Below are 19,958 nucleotides of genomic sequence, written 5' to 3'. Positions count from 1 at the left end.
GAGGAAGCCAGGAGCAGGGACAAGAATAGATCCAGGTCTTCCCATTACTCCAAAATGGAGCCTGGCCCTCTAGCACCACAGTCTGCCAGCTGGGACCATGGTGGCCATTACTGGAAGTGTGATCATCCGCCCTCCCTCCTCAGTGGCCTTGGAGTATATGCTCTTCTGTCTGCTTTCAATTTTTCTTACTTCTTTCTGTGTGCAGAGTCTTCCTTTCAATCAGCAAACTCTTCCTGCACACTATAAAGCCCACTTTGGTCTTCAGAATCTTTCAGTGCCTGAGCTTGTCAGTATGAGGTTTCTCTTTCTTTATTTCCAAATGTCCTGCTTTCTTTGTGTGCAACTTCTTAAGAATTTGGCAAAGTAAACAACAAAGCAGCAATATTTCATAGGGTTTAAACTTCCCTTTGGTCCTGGATAGAAAGGATTTTTTTTTTTTTTTTTTTTTTTTTGAGGCAGAGTTTCGCTCTTGTAGCCCAGGCTAGAGTGCAATGGCATGATCTCGGCTCACTGCAACCTCTGCCTCCTGGGTTCAAGCAATTCTCCTGCCTCGGCCTCCCAAGTAGCTGGGATTACAGGCACCTGCCACCACGCTGGCTAATTTTTTTGTATTTTTTAGGAGAGATGGAGTTTCACCATGTTGGTCAGGCTGGTCTCGAACTCCTGACCTTAGGTGATCCACCCGTCTTGGCCTCCCAAACTACTGGGATTACAGGCCTGCCACCTGGATCTATTCTTCTCCCTGCTTCTGTCTTCCTCAATCCTGTCACACAGAGGCCTTTGAAATTAATGCCTGCCACCACACCTGGCAGAAAGGATGTTTTCGTTTCTTCTTTCTCCTGCTCCTTTCTCTGTAATTATCTCTCTAAGTCTCAGACATGTGGCACTGGTTGGCTGGCAGCACATTCTGTGCATCTGAGCCCTTACACAACTTCCAGAGGAGGGGGTGCTCCGCTGGGGTCCTGCCTGCTTTTGGGGTATTAGAATCTCTTTTTTTGCATGCCTTTGTCTCTGATCGTTTAACATCCAGCCGTGTCTTTCTGCCCACTGACCAGAATCTTTTCACAGCAGGTGGGTTTTAAAAAGCACTTACCAGAACTCCCAAATGCTAGGGTCTCAGAGCCCCTCAAAACCTCATTCCCTTCTCTTTGGGGTCCTCAGACCTGGCAGGAACCTCATATAGGAAGAAAGGCAGCCAGAGAGCAGGCAGTGAGGACAGGTCGTAATCAGGCAGTTCTGGCTGGGCATAAAGTCTGCTCCTGCTGAAGGGAAGCTGCTCAACACTGCACTGGACATCCTCCACGTGTGGAATCTAGGCAAAGCAGCTGTATTCTCTATTAACAAATAACTGAGCCTGGGCAATCTGTCACTTCAACTCTCCTCTCAAGCCAGGCTTTGCAGTGGCAGGAATCTGAGGTCCAGCATGCAGAGACAGACCTAAGTGGGAGCCTCTGCTGCTTATGAGCTGGGTGACCTGGGGCAAATTACTTAACCTCTCTATACCCTATTCCCTTCACCTGTGCAATAAGAATAAATAATACCACACACTTTGGAGGCATGGCATAAGACTCAAATGACTAATATAGGGATAGTTCAGGGGCAGAGACATGGTTGGAGAGCATACTAGAAATATCAGTAGAATCTGAATTTTCCCCTACCTGCCTCCTTGTTTTCACTACAAATAGCATTTCCTTTCCTGCTTTTTAAGGCAAGAGGGGAACACACTGACTCTTTAGCAGACAGTTTAGCATGCACTTCAAGCCAGAGAGTGTACCAGCACTGTGGATTCACAAGTAAATATGATGGGAGCCCTGCCCTCACAGGATGGGGTTGGGGATGGGGGATAAAGTCCCAAGGGAGATGGACAGTCACCATATGGGTAGTCACTGCTGGGCAGAGACACATGAGGGAAGCTTGGGGAGCTGAAAGAAGCTCTGAACAGGTTGGAGCACGTTTTCTGGAGGATGGGACATTGAAACTGAATCACCTACAAAGTTGAAGGCAGATGGTAACCTAAGAAAGGTAAAGTCTTGTTAATCAAATCAGTTCTTTTCACTTTAACTGTATTGAAAAGATACTTTTAAAAATCTTCATAACAACTGAAGCTCGATGATGCCTTGATTCTACACTAATATCCTTGCCCATTTCTTGATACGCTTTCAATTTACCTTCATGGTAATTTACACTCAAGGAAACTGTCCAAGATATGCAGGGGATTCAATAAAATAGGTCACGGAGTTAAATGCTGTGGTGAAACACAGGGCTTAGTTTTATGGATAAAATTTAAACTGCTTAGCTGCCTTTTTTGCATTATTCGTGTTAAGACTAATGATTACTCACTAAATGGGAAGGAATCACTATAGAAATGAGGAAGCCATTTTCTTAATTCTTTAAGCACAACTGGTGGGGTTGTGGACTCTGCCCTTGAGGTTAACAGGCTTTGTATTAGGGAAGAGACCTGCTTGGCCTACCAGTCAACCTCTCTTGCCTGGGCTGCTCCTGAAACTGCTGCAGGAGCAGGAAACTTGAAATGAGACTTTTTCCTAAGATTGACATTGGGTAGAATGAGCAGGATAGAAGACAATAGATTAATGTCAGTTCCTTCTGGTATTTTTCAAAGTGAGGTCTGCATTGATGTCATTGATAAAAACGCAAATTCCAGATTGTAACCAAATCTGCTTACTGGCAGTGAGGTTTAGGCACTTCAATTTTTCACAAGCATCCCAGGCGATTCTCATGTGCTATTGGAGAACCACAGATTGGCACTGGCTATAAAGAGTCCACTTCCTTTCGGTCATCCAAGGTTATTTTATTAACCTAGCATTGGACTCCAATGTAAACAAGGGCCATTTTTCTATAATGATCAAATTACTAATTTTATAAGTATAGAATAAAAGGATATGGGTTTCTTAGATTGTAAATGTTTTATGTAGTTAATGCAATTTCATTTTTGAGGTTTGTTTCTAATAATACTCTTAATTTACATGTCTAATGAATTCCTTGTACACAATTCTGATTATGTAAATTTAAGATGATCTTTTCCACTTTGCAATACAAGACATTTAAAATAACCTAAAGTTGCCCATTCTCACTAAGCACATGAAAATTAGTCCCTGTGGGGAAACTTTTTTAAAGCTTTTTATTTTTATTTCAAGTGTTGTTTATATTGTTTCTCTAACTGTTCTACGTAATGGTTTATAGGCATCTACCTTCCCCAAAGAAAAAGGGTTAAGTGATCAAATATGTTTGGGAAACATGAGGGCAGACAAAGTGAAACAGACTTTTACTTCAGATTGCAGATCCTTTGAGAGCCCTTAATGTGCACAGTAATTCTCCAAGAAGGGGACAGAAGTCCCTGGGCTTCCCACGCCTGTTTAGTTTTTATGGATCCCTCTGCTGGATGAGTGTTCACAGGACCACGCTTTGTGAAATACTCAGTCAGCTCTATCAGCAAATTATATCGGGGGATTGGGTTGCCTTCATTTGGATGCATTGCCCATGTTACCCAGACCTAGGAAGATATTTTACAATTTGGGGTGTATATGAGATATTTGGGTGTGTTTCCTCCAATATCAACTTCCTACTTCTGAAATTCAGGTTGAAACACTGACCTAAATTACGGAAATCACAATCTACTTCCCATCACCAACAGTGCCACCATCATCAAATCATGATCAGCATCAACCGACACAATGATTCCCACTACCACTATCACATTAATAGCACCACTACCATCCTACCATGCCCAGCAAGACAACTGCCATCACGGTCACTATGACCAACACCATATTACCACCACTGCCACTAATATGCCCCATTGCTATGCCAATAACCACTAACACCATTACCACCACAGTCCAACTAACCAATGCTGCTGCCATCATTACTGCCACGATCTGTACTACCACCACTGCCACTAGTGCAAACATCACCACTACTGCTGTTAAAGCAGCCACCACCACTGCACCCACTGTCGCCACTGTCCTTTCCACGTCCAGATAAAGAAAGAAGAGGAGACAGAAAGCATAGTTTCATTATTCTAGGTTGTACTCAACGGTTCGTCACTAGATATAATTGCACATATGTTCCCCTAGTTACTGTGGCATCCCAATAGCCATCAAGTGGAACCAGACATGGTATCACAGCAGAATCCTGGGGTCTAAGGTCTAGTTTAAACAAGACCTCTGATCCAAGGCAGGGGTCCCTTAATTACCTCTATGACAGGAGGCAAAGATGTCACACAGGGCTGCATGTCAGCTAAACTCATTGGAAGGTTCATTTCTGCCTTCAGAAATGTGGACGCTGGGCTTCAGTTAGTTGTAAGGGAGCAGCCCCTGGTGCGAGCCATGTGGCAACTAGAGGGGCTTTAAAATCAGCACAAAATTAAGTTTTATTGCTGCTTTGAGGAAGGTTCAAGGTTGCGGGGAGGGGATTACAGCAGACAATTGTTTAATTTACTCAGCTATATGCTCTTGGTTTATGTAATTGAGCTATTTTAAAGTTATATTTTATGTATGCATTGCTGTACATATTGCACATACATAAATGTACAATAATAAAGAGTGGCATATATGAATCTCGGGAATTGTGCCAAAGGCTTTACATATACTCTCTTTAATCCTTTCAACTCCTGTATGAAAGGAGTGTGACTGTCATTTTCATTTTCCTAATGAACAAACTGTGGCAGGAAGAGGTTAAATAACTAGCCTAAGGTTACAAAGCTAATTAATTGTAAGACTGAGATCTAAACCCAGGTAGTCTGGTTCCAGGGCCCACGATCTTAACCAACACTCTACATTGTTAACACACTGTCTACACATTGTCTACACACAGATGCAGTGTGTATACATCAGTTGTATATATATCATCTTGCATGAGGTGATTTAAGGGATGTTCAAGGATATTGTTGATTATATGCAATTTATCTCATGTGCTGATTTTTAAGCCTAGTCCCAGAGGAAATGCAAGTTCACTGAAATCTAAGGGGGAAAAAAGAGACATGAAAAACCAACAAGTGCAAAGCAATGTGGTGCAAAATGTGGTGGCAGAGCAACAACCATTCTCAGCAGAATCCTCATTAATTCATGCCAGTAAGTATGCAATAAGGAGCTGCAGTACGCAGGGCACTGGGTCAGGTGATGCCAGCCCTCCTGAGCCTTATCCCATAACTTATCAGGTGTGTTCAAGTTCTTAGTGCATCTCAAGAAAAAGTATCTCAGGTTCGAATTGCTGCAAAGTTTTTCAAGCACATCCACAGATAGCAAGACCCACTGGAGGCAGATCAGGGATGAGTCTGAGGGCGGTGCGGAGGGTGCTACCAGATGATCACCAATCCTTCCTGCTCATCTGTATTCATTCCTTAGACATCTTGATATTAGAAATTATTGGTTTGTGAATGCACCTATTGTTAACTCTTTCAATATACAAATACATGCAAACATATGTATATTCTACATATATGGACAGGCACAGATATTTTTAAGTTGGGCTCCCTCAAACAGAATTAATCTGTGAGGGTATAAACCCACTCCACAATGTCCACAGTGTGGCCAAAACCACTTTTGAGGTGATCAACTGTATGCTGGGAGCACGGGAGTTCTGGGCTGAACTCAAAGATGCTTCTCAACTCTAAAGTACCATCATCATCTTCACCATCATCTTCCTTTCCTTTTCTCTTAAGTGCCCAGAATGTGCCAGGCTTTGTGCTGTTTACAGGGTTTATATTCCCACAAAAATCTCAAAAGCCAGTTGCCAGAATTTCTGTAAAGTTTCTTAATTGGTTTGGCCAAGGTTGCACAGGCTGGAAATGGTAGTGCTTGGATTTGAAAGCAGGCTCATTTGCCTGGATTTGAAGGTTTTTTTTGTTTATATCTTTGGTGTTTGTTTTTACCATACTATGCACCTCTTAAATTCTTCATCCCTAAAATGAGGGGGCGGGGGGGGGGCAGTAATGCCAACCTCATGGGATTGTTTTGGCAATTAAAAAACAGTGTAAAATTCTTTTTGTAAAATTTAAAGAGTCATGCACATATACCATTACTATTATTTTGGTTTCACGTGGGTTTTTTTTTTTTTTTTTTTTTTTTACTGTAACAAATTTACTTAAATATCTAGATAATGACTTCAACATAATTGCCTTCCTTTGTAATTATACATATTTTATTTTTAAATAATTTTAGACTTACAAATGTTGCAAAGACAGTACAAAGAGTTCCCATATATCCTTTATTCAGCTTCTACTAATGTTAATAACTTAAATAACCATGGTACAGTGATCTGAAGCAGGAAATTAACATTAATTCAACACTGATCTAGAGACATCATTTCTATTTCCCTATTGTTCCAGAGTTCAACCTAGGATCTCACATTGCACATAGTTGTCCTGTATCTACAGTCGCTGTTAATTAAGGACAGCTCCTCAGTCTTCAGCACCTGGACTCTTACAAAGAGCACTGGCCAGTTATTTTGTAGAACATCCCTCAGTATGGTTGGTGTTTTCTCATCATTAGATTAAGCTTATTCACCTTAGGCAAGAATACCTCAGAACTGATGCTTTGCTCTTCTCAATACCTCTTACGTCAAAGGGTACATGATGTTGATTTGTCTTGATTTTGGTCATATTAACTTTGATACTTGGTTGAGTGGTATATTCTAGATTTCTCCACATAAGTTACTATATCCCCCTGCATATTTGTAAATAATATGTGTCCTGTAAGAAAACACTTTGTTGAGATTATGTAAATATCCTGATTCCCATCATATCTTGCCTACTAATTTTAGCATGCATTGATGATTCTGGTCTGTAACAATTATTACTGTTATATTAGTTTGTAAAATAGTGATTTTCTATTTCTGACATTCTTTCTACAATATTAATTAGTATTCTACTGTAAGGAAGGACTGACCTTTCTCCTGCATTTCTATATTCATTTAACCATTTATTTTTGTCAATATGGACTCATGGGTACTTATTTTATTCTGTGGGGTGTAATCCATTATCATTATTTATTTTGTTCCTCACATTATCCCAGATTTGCCCAATGGAAGCTCCTTTAGGTTGGCTCCTGTGGCTTTCTGACATTCTCCCATCATGTAAGCATTTCCTCACTTTCAGAACTGCAAGATGTTCAGGCTTATCTTGTAAGCTCCCTGCCCCAGCCCTGGAATCAACCATTTCTCCAAGGAGCCCCTCGTTTCTTTTATTGAAGAATGGCATTTAGAAACCAAGGGGACTAGCTGTACTCATTGCTGCTAGGGTTTCATGGTTTCTAGGCCCTCTTAGAGGGCAAAGCTAGAAAATTTTATATAATTATATCTGCAAGTATCTGTATCTATCTACCCTCAAATGTGTCCACATACCACTCTGCATTTATTTCTAAAACTACCCATCTGTATATATATTGAAAACTGTTCATACTGAAACCTCCAATTCCAATACAACACCAAAGAGTTTATTATAGCCTCCTCTCCTTTATTCATAATTCCTTTCTTCAATGTTAAGAAACCTGGCTTGATCATCTACAATCATTTACTCATTTGCTCAATCCAAGTACTTATGTAAAATAGTTTTAAAATTGCTCATCCACACCCCTGTGGAAAACAAATTACTAACTAGTGAACGGGACTTATGTACAACTTTTCTTGTCCTTAGCCTTGCAGTATCCAATCACAATGCTGCTTTCCATATTACTGAGGTTATTTTCTTTCCTACTGCCCTCAGTGTGGCTATGCATTCATTTGCAATAGAACCAGGCTCATTTGTTACTGTTTGCATTTCATCTTGGGTTCCCCTTGCATCCTGATTGACTTTCATTATATATTTAGTTTTTCTGGCATGTGATCCCATTGTTCTAATAGTAAGAGCTATACAAAGAGGAATACTAAGAGAAGGGTCTCTCTGCCCTCGTCCTATCTTCTAACCCTTTGCCATTTCCCCATTCTTTCTATTCTGTTCCCATCTATCCCTCGTAAGCCACCAATTTCCTTAGTTTACAAAATCTATTCTTATTTTGTCCTTCTATGATTTATTTTCCCTATAATTATCAGTAACTCATAAATTTCCCCAAGGCCTAACTTTGTCTTGACAACCCCATCTTTAGGAATATTTATACAGACACATCTATTCAATTCATTTTAATTAATGTCTTTGTGCTGTTGGGAATTTTACTTCACTCTGTTTTATCTGATGCCATCCTGGGTTTTCTGAATGCTCTTTGCATGGTTTCTCTTTATGGTCTGTTTAGCAAAGAAGCTGGTGCTCCACTCTGAATGATCTTGGCTTCCCATTTGGAAGACAAAGATGGTTACTGGCCTTGGCATATTAACCCTTGAGGTGCCTCCTCAGGAAGTGAAGAGTTGGGCTTGGCTGGCTGGCACAGCAGCAGTGACAGCAACAGAGACAGCATGGTCTACTCAGAAGGGGTGCCCCAGGTGCCAAGGACGAGGGCACTGGCTTTGTATTCTTTGAGACTGGGGCTTTACCTAACACTTGCAAAACTTATTACCCCTCCAGTCCTCAAGTTTCCTTGTACCTACAGAATAGGAATATTAAAAGTTACTTCACAGGACTGTTTTGAGGATGAAGTGGCTGTTTGAAAACTCAGGCATGGAAGAGGTCCAGTGAAGGACAGTGTCACTTCCTCACTTCACCCTTTCATGCTTAATTAACATTTAATTAATACAATATGTTGTTTCCATTTTTTTTGTATTTTTTTAAATGGTTTGAGATAAATGTAGATTTACATGTAGTTGCAAAATAATACAGAATGATCCCGTGTACCCCTTACCTAGTTACCCCCAATGGTAACATCTTGCAATATTATACCACAATGTCACAACCAGGATATTCAGATAGCTGTCATCCACTGATCCTACACTCCTTTGATTGTGTGGTAGTTCTGTGAAATTTCGTCCCATCTGTAGTTTTCAGGTAGCCATCGCCACAGTCAAGGCACAGAACGCTTCACTTCCATCACCACAAGGAACCCTTGTGTTGCCTTTTATAACCACACCCACTTCTCTCCTGTCTCCCAGACTCCATCCCTAATCTCTGGCAACCACTAATATGTTCCTTACTTATATAATTTTGTCATTACAAGAAAGTTATAGATATTGAATCACATAGTATGTAAACTTTTAGGATTGGTGTTTTTCACTCAGCATTATTCCCTGGAGATCATCCAAGTTGTTGCATGAATAATTTGTTTCCTTTATTGCTGGGGAGTGGTCTATGGTATGGATGTATCACAGTTTAGTTATTCACCCCTTGAAAGACATTTGGTTGGTTTCTAGTTTCTGGCTATTATAAATGAAACTGTGATGAACATTTGTGTACAGGTTTCTGTGTGAACATAAGTTTTCATTTCTCTAGGATAAATGCCCGTGAGTGCAACTGCTGGGTCATATGGCAACTGCATGTTTAGTTTTACAAGAAACTGCCAAACTGCTTTCCAGAGTGGCTGTGCCATTTTAAATTCCCTCCAGCAATTATAAGCGGTGCAGTTTCTTGATATTCTTTCCAGAATTCGATGGTGTTGCTATTTTTTATCTTAGCCATTTTGGCAGGTGTGTAGTAATATCTTATTGTGTGTTTAAAGTTGCATTTCCCTAATGGTTAATGTTGTTAAATATTTTATCATGTGCTTATCTGCTGTCTGTGTATCCTCTTCGTGAAATGGTTCTTCATGTATTTTGCTCATTTCCTGATTGTGTTTTAATTGTTAAATTTTGAAAGTTCTTTAGATATTCTTGACATTAGTCCCTTGTTGGTCGGATATGTGGTTTGCAACTCATTTTTTTTTTTTTTTTTTTTTTTTTTAAAGAGACAAAGTCTTGCTATGTTGCCCAGGCTGAAGTGCAGTGGCTATTCACAAGTGCTATCCCACTATTAATCAGCCCAGGAGCTTTCACCTGCTCTGTTTCTGACCAGGACCTGTTCGCCCCTCCTTAGGCAACCTGGTGGTCCCCTACTCCCAGGAGGTCACTATACTGATGCAGAATTTGGTGGGTCAGCATAGCGCACTACAGCCCAGAACTCCTGGGCTCAAGTGATCCTCCTGCCTAAACCTCCCGAGTAGCTGAGACTACAGGTGCGCACATTAAGGAATAAGACAGTAAAACTAAATTACTTGGTTGGGGGAAAAGAGAAGAGGATGGGAAAAGAGGGGTAGAGGTGAGAGGTATAATTTGCAAAGGTATGAGTAATGGTTCCCCATTTTTCATAGCATTGTGTATATTGGCAGTAGTGAGGCAGTGAATTCAAGAATACAGGGATCTCATGAAGTGTCTGAGGGCCTCAAAATAAAGCACACTCATCTGTGAAGTGCTGTTTATCCCCTGACCTGGTGCAGTCAAGTCTGGTGCTAGAGCACATGCCATGGAAATTTCCTTCTCTGAGACCCTTTCAAGATCTGTTTCATTTAAACCACATCTCAAGAATCTCAAGACAGACATATTAAAAAGAAGGAAAATGGTGATTTGTTATTAAATCAGGAAAGCATTTAATTTTAAAAAAAATTTGGAATCTAACATGTGTAGCCTCAAATCCTTGAAGCCTCATATGATATGAAAAAAATTACCTTGGTTCAAAACAATTGTTGGAATAATTAAATATTCTTAAATCTATCTTCTTCAGAAAAATCTTTTAAGTTAGAAATGTGAAAATGAACAGTTTTTCAGACCAGGCTAGAGAACTGTTTGTGAATATATATTAAAATCGCTATATTTGATTAATACACATCTGTGTGAGCCCAAGAGTAAAGCAACATGCTGAGCTTATATAATATTTACTCATGCTATTGTGTTATCTCCTAAAGCCCAGAAGACCCAGAACTGGGGCTGTCACTGCCTTCAATAGAATTATCATAGCTTAATTTCCCCCTTATCTCAGATTGTTCTGAACCACCTTATCATATGCATTTAATTCTCTCCATATTCACTGTGTAATAGAGAATTCAAATTAAAATCACCAAGGTAGCAAAAGTGATATACATCACATTGGACACTGATCAGACATTTTTATTTAACACAGAAAATTGCTGGTGTAAATGATATTACAATAAATATACTTCAATTTAAAATGCAAGTCACTGAGAGGAAAAACTGGGAGCCATAAAATACCTTTCCTCTCCTCAAGGTTGTCCAAAGTTGGTAAGGATGGAGGGTGGGGGGTGTGGTGTTAAGAAAAGGACAAGGCTTTGGACTGGGTTGTTATCTTTATGATGCAATTTAATCTGGGATGCCACAAGCACGTGGAGCAGGATCGTTAGGAAATAACATCATAAAGAATCAAGAAAGGTCTAAAAGAAAACAGGAGAAACTGTCTTCAGGCTTTCTCTCTTCCATGCATACTTATGAGAGTATTACGTTAACCTGTCTGGTCATGGCCACAGGAATAGGAGATGCTTTAAGGAAGTGTTGAGTTGGGGTCCACTCAGGATGCAAGAAAAGAGACCAAACATATATTGGATATATTGCATGGGCTAGATAGTTTATGTATATCATCATATTTAATCCTTAAATAACACTGTATGATGAGGGGATATTATTCCTAATTCACAATTGAGGAAACACAAGCTAGAGATATGGAGTAAATTGTTCAAGCTCATGCAGCAAGTGAGTTTGACACCAAAATTTGACTCCAAAGCTCTCTTTCTATGACACCATGGTCACAAGGAGGGGAGCATGCCCCCTTCGAATTTCACCAAAATTCTGCAGTTCTTTTGTGGGTTGTGGCATCTAAGGGAAAGCAGAAATAGAGAAGAGAATCCCAAGACCCAGGACAACCAAGTGAGAACTAAGTGAGAACTACTCTTCTTTCTAGGGGTATCTGTTGAGTCGATCATAGAAAAACAATAGAGGAGGGCTGGGCGCGATGGCTCATGCCTATAATCCAGCACTTTGGGATGCTGAGGCTGGCGGATCACCTGAGATCAGGAGTTCGAGACCAGCCTGACCAACATGGAGAAACCTAGTCTCTACTAAAAATACAAAATTAGCTGGGCGTGGTGGTGCACGCCTGTAATCCCATCTACTTGGGAGGCTGAGGTAGGAGGATTGCTTGAACCCAGGAGGCAGAGGTTGCAGTGAGCTGAGACTGTGCCATTACACTACACCCTGGGCAACAAGAGCAAAACTCCATCTCAAAAAAAAAAAAAAAAAAAAAAAAAGCAAAGCATAGAGGATACACTCTGGACACCATAGTTTGGGACTCTGAACATGAACTAGAGCAAAATCAGGGAACCAAGTCTAAAAATGATAGTTTCTGATTGCTTTGAAAAAGTGAGGACTGCCCACAGCTAGCAAGAGTTCACTCAGAGTAAGTCATTTTCCTACTCAGTGGAGTTTCCAGATGAGCAGGCAAGCAACAGCCACAAATGCAGAACCTTATCTGGGCATTTGACAAGGTGTCACAAGATCACCTTGGCAATGAGGTGGGAAATGCATGCTGGACCAGGCTGCAGGCAGGTGGAGTTGTATTCTCCTTGTATTCCGCATGCATTCCAGTATACATTTGGACCAGGTTGTAGGCAGATGTTCCAAATGCATGCATCCCTCTTCTGGTGAAGTGGGCCTGAATGCTCAGAGTCAGCAAGTCCTAGCACTGGATGAGGATCTGGGCTGAGAATCAGGTTGCTGAGAGATTCTAGCAGTTGCTTTCCACAGGGTGTCTGAAGATTCCTTGCTAAGTCTCCTCCCATGGCCTAGCAGGCATGTGATGGGGGAGTTGGTTAAAGACTTTCAATGGGTCCCTTTCACCTAAAGTCCCCATTCCTTATCAGGCATTTCAGACTCCACAATCAAGCCCTGACTGCTTCCCTACTTTCTGTTAGTCTACCAGACTCTCTGCTCTCACCAAATCTGTGTTTTGGACTTGCACATTGAGGAGGCCTCATAGAAACCTGCTGTTGCCTCTTGGAGCACAAGGCAGTAAGAGAAACACTGGCCTTGGGCCCAGAGACCTGGGTTCTCTTTAGCTTTCTTTCTTCTGAAATAGTTCTTTAGTTTGTCTTTCGTGACATTGACGTTTCGTACAGGCCGATTATTTTGCAGAATGTCTCTCACTTTAGGCTTGCCTGATGTTTCCTCAGGAGGAGGTACAGGGTACGCCCTTCTGGCAGAACCAGCACAGAAGTGGGGGTGGACCCTCCTCAGTGCATCATATCAGGACATGCATGAGGTCATTATGTCCCATATTGGTGGTATTAGCTTTGATGACTTGGTTAAGGTTGTGTCTGCTACATTTCTCAGCTATAAAGATATTTTTTCCTGTGGAATTAATCAGTCTATTGTCAGGAGTTACTTTGTGACCACATACATATCTTGTTATTTCAACCCACTAGTATTAACATTCATTAGTGATTCTTGTGTAAATCAATTATTTGGATGGTTGCTAAATGGTGGTTTTCTAATTCCACTATTCCTCCTGCACTGGCATTCTACTGTAAGAAAGAGCCTTTCCCTTTCTTGCATTTGTTCGTTCATTTAATTAACCAATATATTTATTGGTTTTAAATCAGTTTAGACTCATAGACTACAAATGTATGAAATTAGTTATAATCCCTTATTTGCTTTTATGTTCAAGTTGTCCTCAGCTTTTATTGGTGGGAGACCTTACATTGGCTGTGCTGTCCCTTTGACATGTGCCATTCTTTGAACACTTCCTTACTTTTTGGTACCACAAAATGTTCCAAGTTTATCTTGTGTTTTCTATCCGCAGCCCCAGATTCAACCATTTTTCTTTTTTTCTTTTTTTTTTTTTTTGAGACAGAGTCTCGCTTCACACCCAGGTTGAGTGCTCGTGGGTCTGATCTCAGCCTGCCACTGCAAGCTCCACTTGGTTCACGCTTCATTCTCCTGCCTCAGCCTCCTCGAGTAGCTGGACTACAGGCAATCCGCCACCTCGCCTTGGCTAGTTTTTGTATTTTTTAGTAGAGATTTGGTTTCGTGTTAGCCAGGATGGTCTCTTGGATCTCCTGACCTCATGATCCTTCCATCTCGCCTCCCAAAGTGCTGGGATTACAGGCTTGAGGCAATCACAGCCTCGGCCAATTTTTCTAAGAGCCTTAGTACAAAATGGTGCTTAGAAGCCAAACTAGGGATGCTAGTTTTATTACATGGCTACTGGGGTATAACTAGTTCTAGGCCCTCTCAGCAGACAGGGCTAAGATAGAGTTGCATGTGTATCTATATAAATATCCACACACTATCTATCTATCTATCTATCTATCTATCTATCTATCTATCTATCTATCTTACTTCTATCTATCTACCTACCTACCCACCCACCTACCTACCTACTTACCCACCCATCCATCCATTTATCCATCTATCCACCCATCCACCCACTGTATCTATCCTTTTTATCTTATCTATTCATGAGTTCACCCTGATACCTTTAATTCCAATCCCATATCACAGGACATTTGTAACTTCTCTCTGTCCGCATTTGTAGCTTCTTTCTCCAACAGTGAAATGCTTGACTTCCATTATCTATAAGATATTTACTTATTGCTCAGTGCTAGTATACACAGAAAGTAGTTTCAGAATTGCTACCCTGTGTATCAAGAAAAAGAAATCTACTTACTAGAGTAGAATATTTGTTTAGAGTTTAATGTTTTGTTTTCCATATTTCCATCAACAATCTTTCAAACATGAAAATTCCTATTTCTAGCTTCTTGTGAGGAATTAGAAGGTGTGGCCACTCTCCCCTTTGGACAGGGCATGTATGCTCCCCCAGGGCTGCTTGTCTCAAATGGCTCCCCTTGTCATTATGACAAATAATCTCTCCTTGTTCTTGTACATCTGACCTCACTTTACCTGGGTCCTTGCCATTCACAAGAGGACTGTTGCTACTAGCCACCTCTGTCTCCTCTTCTCCTAGTCTCTCCTGAATGCATAGCCAATCCAGTTGTCAATACCACTGCTTCAACACAGCCATTCTCCCAGATGTCACCAACAAAGCCATTCTCCCAGACATCACATTGTTGAACTGCACAGATGTGATTTTTCAGTCTTCATCTAACTCCAGTACTAAACTCTAACTCTTAATGCTGGGGACCCTTCATCTTTCCTGTCTTCTGTGACAGAAACTACTCTGGTTCCTCCTATTTCTTGGGTCTTCTTGAACTTCTTTGTAAGCTGATTCTCCTTTGTAAGGCTGTCAAAGCCTGGGGCTCCTTAGGGCTCATCTCTCCTTACAACTCTCTCTCACTGTCTCTGTGATCTCATTTACCCCTATGGATACCTTCATTTATTACCTACAGGTCACTCGCAAATGTCTCTCTCCAGTCCTGTATTCTCATAGGTCTCTCAAACTCAGCATGTGTGAAGGTAAACTTGTCTATTCCCTAGATCTGGTCCTCCTTCAGGACTCTCTCTTTCTAGTGGGTAGCACTCTCTCTTCCTCACATTCAATCCATTACCAGGTCAATTTTACCTTCTAATTACACCTTCCACTGTCAACATCCGTTTATTGCCATCATCACCCTATCATCAAAAATATTGCTTCAACTCCCTCCGAACTGGTTTTTCTTCATCCGCTCTTCTCTCTCTGTGTGTGTATGTGTTGCAGGGTGGGCGCATATATTCTCATCTTCTCACAGCTCTAGGATTAAAAAGCACATTTTTCACAAATGGCCTGCAAGGCTCTCATGGTTTGCCTCTTCTGTGTCTCTTGCTTCACCTACTGCAACATGTTCCTTTGCTCCCTGCCTGCTGGTCATTCCTCAGTGGCCACGTTCTCTTCCACTATAGAGTCTTTGCATATGCACTTTCTTAAGCCAAGAATGTTCTTTTTCTGAATCCTCTGACTCCAGCTAACTTCACCTTTAACTTAAGAAATACCTCATCATTCTCCTCCAGCTCAGTCCTTAACATTCTCAGAGAAACCTTCTCTGGACCCTCTGTCTCCATTAGAATGTCACACTGTTCACACTGATGGCACTGGGAGCGTCCCGAGTGGTATATGTCACCTTGGTAATTTTTGTCTCTGTGGGATTCAATTAGTGTTTGTCTCTTCCAGAACCACAGGGGCTACTTCTGCTCCCATGTATCCTTGCATCGAGTACAACACCCGGCAGAGATGGACATGCGATAAGAGATAAGGTGAATGAATGGAGGCTGCATGGCATGGTGGTTATGAGCACGGACTCTGAGGCAAACTGGCTCTACCACTTCCTGGCTGTGTGATCTCAGGCAAGTTATTCAATGTCTCTGAGCCTTAGCCTTAGCTTCCTCATCTGTAAAATAGGGAGAATAGCAGTACCCACCTGGTAGGGCTGTTATGAAAATTAAATCAGTTCATGTAATGCACTTAGAGCATTACCTGGTAAACAGTAAGGATGACATAAGTGTTTGTTAAATACAGAAAATAAACAAGTGCTAAATAGTTGTTAACTAAATATTAACCGACAAAGTTCAATTTGAAATAAACACAAGTGGATTATTGCTGAAATATAGGCCAATAATTAAATTATATTGATTAGAAGTAACAAACTAAATAACAGTGAACAGAATTTAAGTGTAATTCAATCTCTGTTAGTAAGTGTGTTGGGAAACAAACTTACATGTTGGGAAAACAAGCATTTACAACTGGGAATACATCCAACATCTTAAGAGAAATGTAGGCTCAAATTCTTTACATATTCAATGAATGCTTTAGGTATGTCCAAAGCTACTGACTAGTCATATGTTGTGCTGAATCATTTTCTGTAAAAAATCAGCAAAATAGAAATAAAAATTCCAAATGAACTTTTTAAAACCACCTACATCCACCACACAAATTCATCCATCAAGCCTTTGAGAATCTTCTCTGTGAGAACTTGCATAGCATGTGACACAAGCCAAAGATGTGCCCATGATCAAAGAACCACACTATAAAGTACAGAAAATCCACAGATAACACATAATTGTACCAGCCCATATCTAATTCCCAAACGTTCTTTCAAGTAAAGGAGTGTGAAAAAAACAGCTGAGTTCAACATTTTATCTCTTGAGCACTGATGACTTTGGTAATGTATTATTAACAATGAAATCTACAGATGTAAGTTCCTTTTTATATAATGTACACTTTTTTCATCATAAAGGAGTCTGTTATCACAGGACTAAAGATAGTTAAAAGTTTCGATATAGTGCCTCTGTCAGCTTTTAAGGTTATGTTGTTATTTCAGGAGGAAAAGGAAGACATCAACGAAGGGAGGACAATTGTAGTTTGAAGAAGGAATGCTTTTGAAAGGGGGAAAGAGTGCAAGGCCAATAAGGAGTTAGTGCTACTGCAGCAAACCAGGAAGACACTATTAATTTCTATTTAAAGTTACTAAACAAATTGCTTCAGCGTGCTTAATTTGATTTATATGCATGTAATATTGAATGAAAATTGTGAATTGTTTTAGTGAAAATACACCCACAGAAGAGAGATTTAGTTTTCTTAATGAAAAAAAGAAAGCTTGGGACCAAATTTTCATTCAGCCTTAATCATGAGTTGATTCAGATGGAGAATAAAGGCACTGTTCAAATTATCTGTCCCTAGAAAGAAGATGGGTCGGGTTACGGCTCAGTGCACAGATCAGCTGGCTGTGGGTAGCAGTGGGTGATGCCTGGCTGTGCAGAGAAGGAAAATTCACTCCACATACTCTCATGGTGGCAAGTGGGTCCACTCTGCTTTATCAGTCTCACCTCTACGCCTGAGTCCTCCCCATCTTGTCAGCCTTATGTCTCTCCTATGCGCTGGAACGTGATTCTCTTCCATTGCCGGCTTTTACCCATGCTGCTTTCTCTGTATATATGCTGCCTAAACTGTGCCTGGCTAAACCTCCTCCCGGGAATTTTCCCCAACTGCAGTTGGAAGATGCCCTTCCTTTGCACCTAGTGCCACAATCACCTGCTACCATGTGGTAGGTCTCTCACCACCTATGCTATGCAATCCTTTTGGGTAGGAGATGCAATTTAACCAACTCTATTTTCAGCAATAGTGCTTGGAAGATGCAGTAAATATCTGTGGAATGTTGAAAGGTGGCAACCCAGTGTATAACACCAACATAGGTACAAGAGTCCATTCTGAACTTTCAAAAATGACCAAGTACTTTCCATGGAGGGATGACTGAAAATAAAGGCAAGAGGGTGATTGAGGTCATATATGACGAAAACCCCTCTACCTACTAATATTCCAAATGATAGAAATTATATATAATATAAACATATAATGTATCCAATGTGATCAATTATCTATGCATGCCATGGTTATCATGGCGTTTGGGGACCAGGAGTACCCTGTGAAACCTCACTGGGCCATGCCGAAGCTTCTCCTGAGGCTAAAGGAGAGCCTGCAAGTACATCAAGTGTTTTAATAACACTGTGTAGGTAGACCTGTCTGAGAAGCAGCACATTCTACAAAGTAGAGTACAAGCCCTACTCTCTGGTAAATCTCACAACAAAGACAACACCTTGTGTAAATAGAAATAGAATGGCTGAATCATATAGTAATATAGTAAATGCATATTTAACTTTTTTTTTGAGATGGGATATCAGTCTGTCGTCCTGATATCACCGTCTTATACTTCCACATCTTGTCCCACTAGAAGGTCTGTAGGGGCAGAAATACACATGGAGCTGTCATCTATGACACTGTGCAGTGGTGCAATCATAGCTCACTGCAGTTCTGAACTCTTAGGCTTACGTAATCCTCTTGCCTTAGCATCCTGAGTAGCTAGGACCACAGGCATGTACCACAAAGCTTGGCTACTTTTTTTCAATTTTTGTAGAGATAGGGTCTTGCTATGTTGCCCAGGTTGGCCTCAAAGCCATCCTCTCATCTCAGCCTCCCAAAGTGTTGAGATTACAGGCATGAGCCATGCAATTGGCCATATTTAACTTTTAAGAAACTGCAAAGTTATTTTCCACAGTCATTCCACTATTTCTATCCCCACCAACAGTGTATGAAAATTCCAATTGCTTCAGGTCCTTAGCCATACTTGGTATAATCAGTTTTTAATTTTAGTCGTTCTAATAGGGGTGCAGTGGTATCTCACTGTGATCTTCATCTGTATTTCCCTAATGCTATGAGAAGTCATTTCCATATGTCTTCTTCGGTGAAGTGTCTGTTCAAATATTTGGCCCAGTTTTTCATTGTTGTTATTTTGTTTCATTTTGTTTTTTGAGACAGGGCTTTGCTTTGTTGCCTGGGCTGAAGTGCAGTGACATGATCTGGGCTCACTGCAAGCCTCTCAGGTTCAAGTGATTCTCATGCCTCTGCCTCCCGAGTAGCTGGGATTACAGGTGTGCACCACCATGTCCAGCTAATTTTTGTATTTTTAGTAGAGACAGGATTTTGCCATGTTGGCCAGGCTGGTCTTGAACTCCTGGCCTCAAATGATCCACCCACCTTGGCCTCCCAAAGTGCTGGGATTACAGGCATGAGTCATCACGCCTGGCTAGAATTTATTCCTTCTATCTTACTGCATGTTTGTACCTTTTAACCTAGTTCTCTTCATTCTTCCACTTCCTCCCCAACTCACCCTTCTCAGTCTCTGTTAACTATCTTTCCACTCTCCACCTCCAAGTGTTCAAATTTTTTAGCTCCCACATAAAAGTGAGAACATGTAATATTCATCTTTTTGTGTCCGGCTTATTTCACTTAAGATAATGATCTCCAGTTCCATCCACGTTGCTGTAAATGACATGATTTCATTCTTTTTTATGGCAGAATAGTATTCCATTATGTATATATACCACATTTTCATTATCTATTCATCCATTGATGGACACTTAGGTTGATTCCATATCTTTGCTATTGTGAATAGTGCTGCAATAAACATATGAGTGCTGGTATCCCTTTGATATATTGATTTCTTTTCCTTTGGGTAGATACCTTGTAGAGAGATTGCTGAATTAAATAGTAATTATAATTTTAGTTTTTTGAGATATCTCCCTACTGTTTTTCATAATGGCTGTTACAGTTTACA

At 40.7% G+C, this 19,958-nt stretch overlaps 1 protein-coding gene and 2 long non-coding RNA genes across 7 annotated transcripts in view; 1 reads left to right on the top strand and 2 right to left on the bottom strand.

Annotated features, from left to right (window-relative positions):
* NMNAT3 (nicotinamide nucleotide adenylyltransferase 3) overlaps positions 1–19,958 on the bottom strand; it is a 110,072-nt gene that overhangs the window by 34,187 nt on the left and 55,927 nt on the right. The window lies entirely within an intron of this gene.
* On the bottom strand, positions 6,891–16,048 carry LOC108584683. The gene is made up of 2 exons (XR_001900085.3): positions 14,394–16,048; positions 6,891–8,531 (listed from the first exon to the last, which is right to left on the bottom strand). It is a non-coding gene; the product is annotated as an uncharacterized LOC108584683 (long non-coding RNA).
* Positions 14,942–16,189, top strand: LOC116273826. The gene is made up of 3 exons (XR_004182274.1): positions 14,942–15,027; positions 15,264–15,330; positions 16,022–16,189. It is a non-coding gene; the product is annotated as an uncharacterized LOC116273826 (long non-coding RNA).

Source organism: Papio anubis, chromosome 2, assembly GCF_008728515.1.
Source record: "Papio anubis isolate 15944 chromosome 2, Panubis1.0, whole genome shotgun sequence".
Taxonomy (NCBI): Eukaryota; Metazoa; Chordata; class Mammalia; order Primates; family Cercopithecidae; genus Papio; species Papio anubis.
This window is presented reverse-complemented; position numbering and strand designations above follow the sequence as displayed.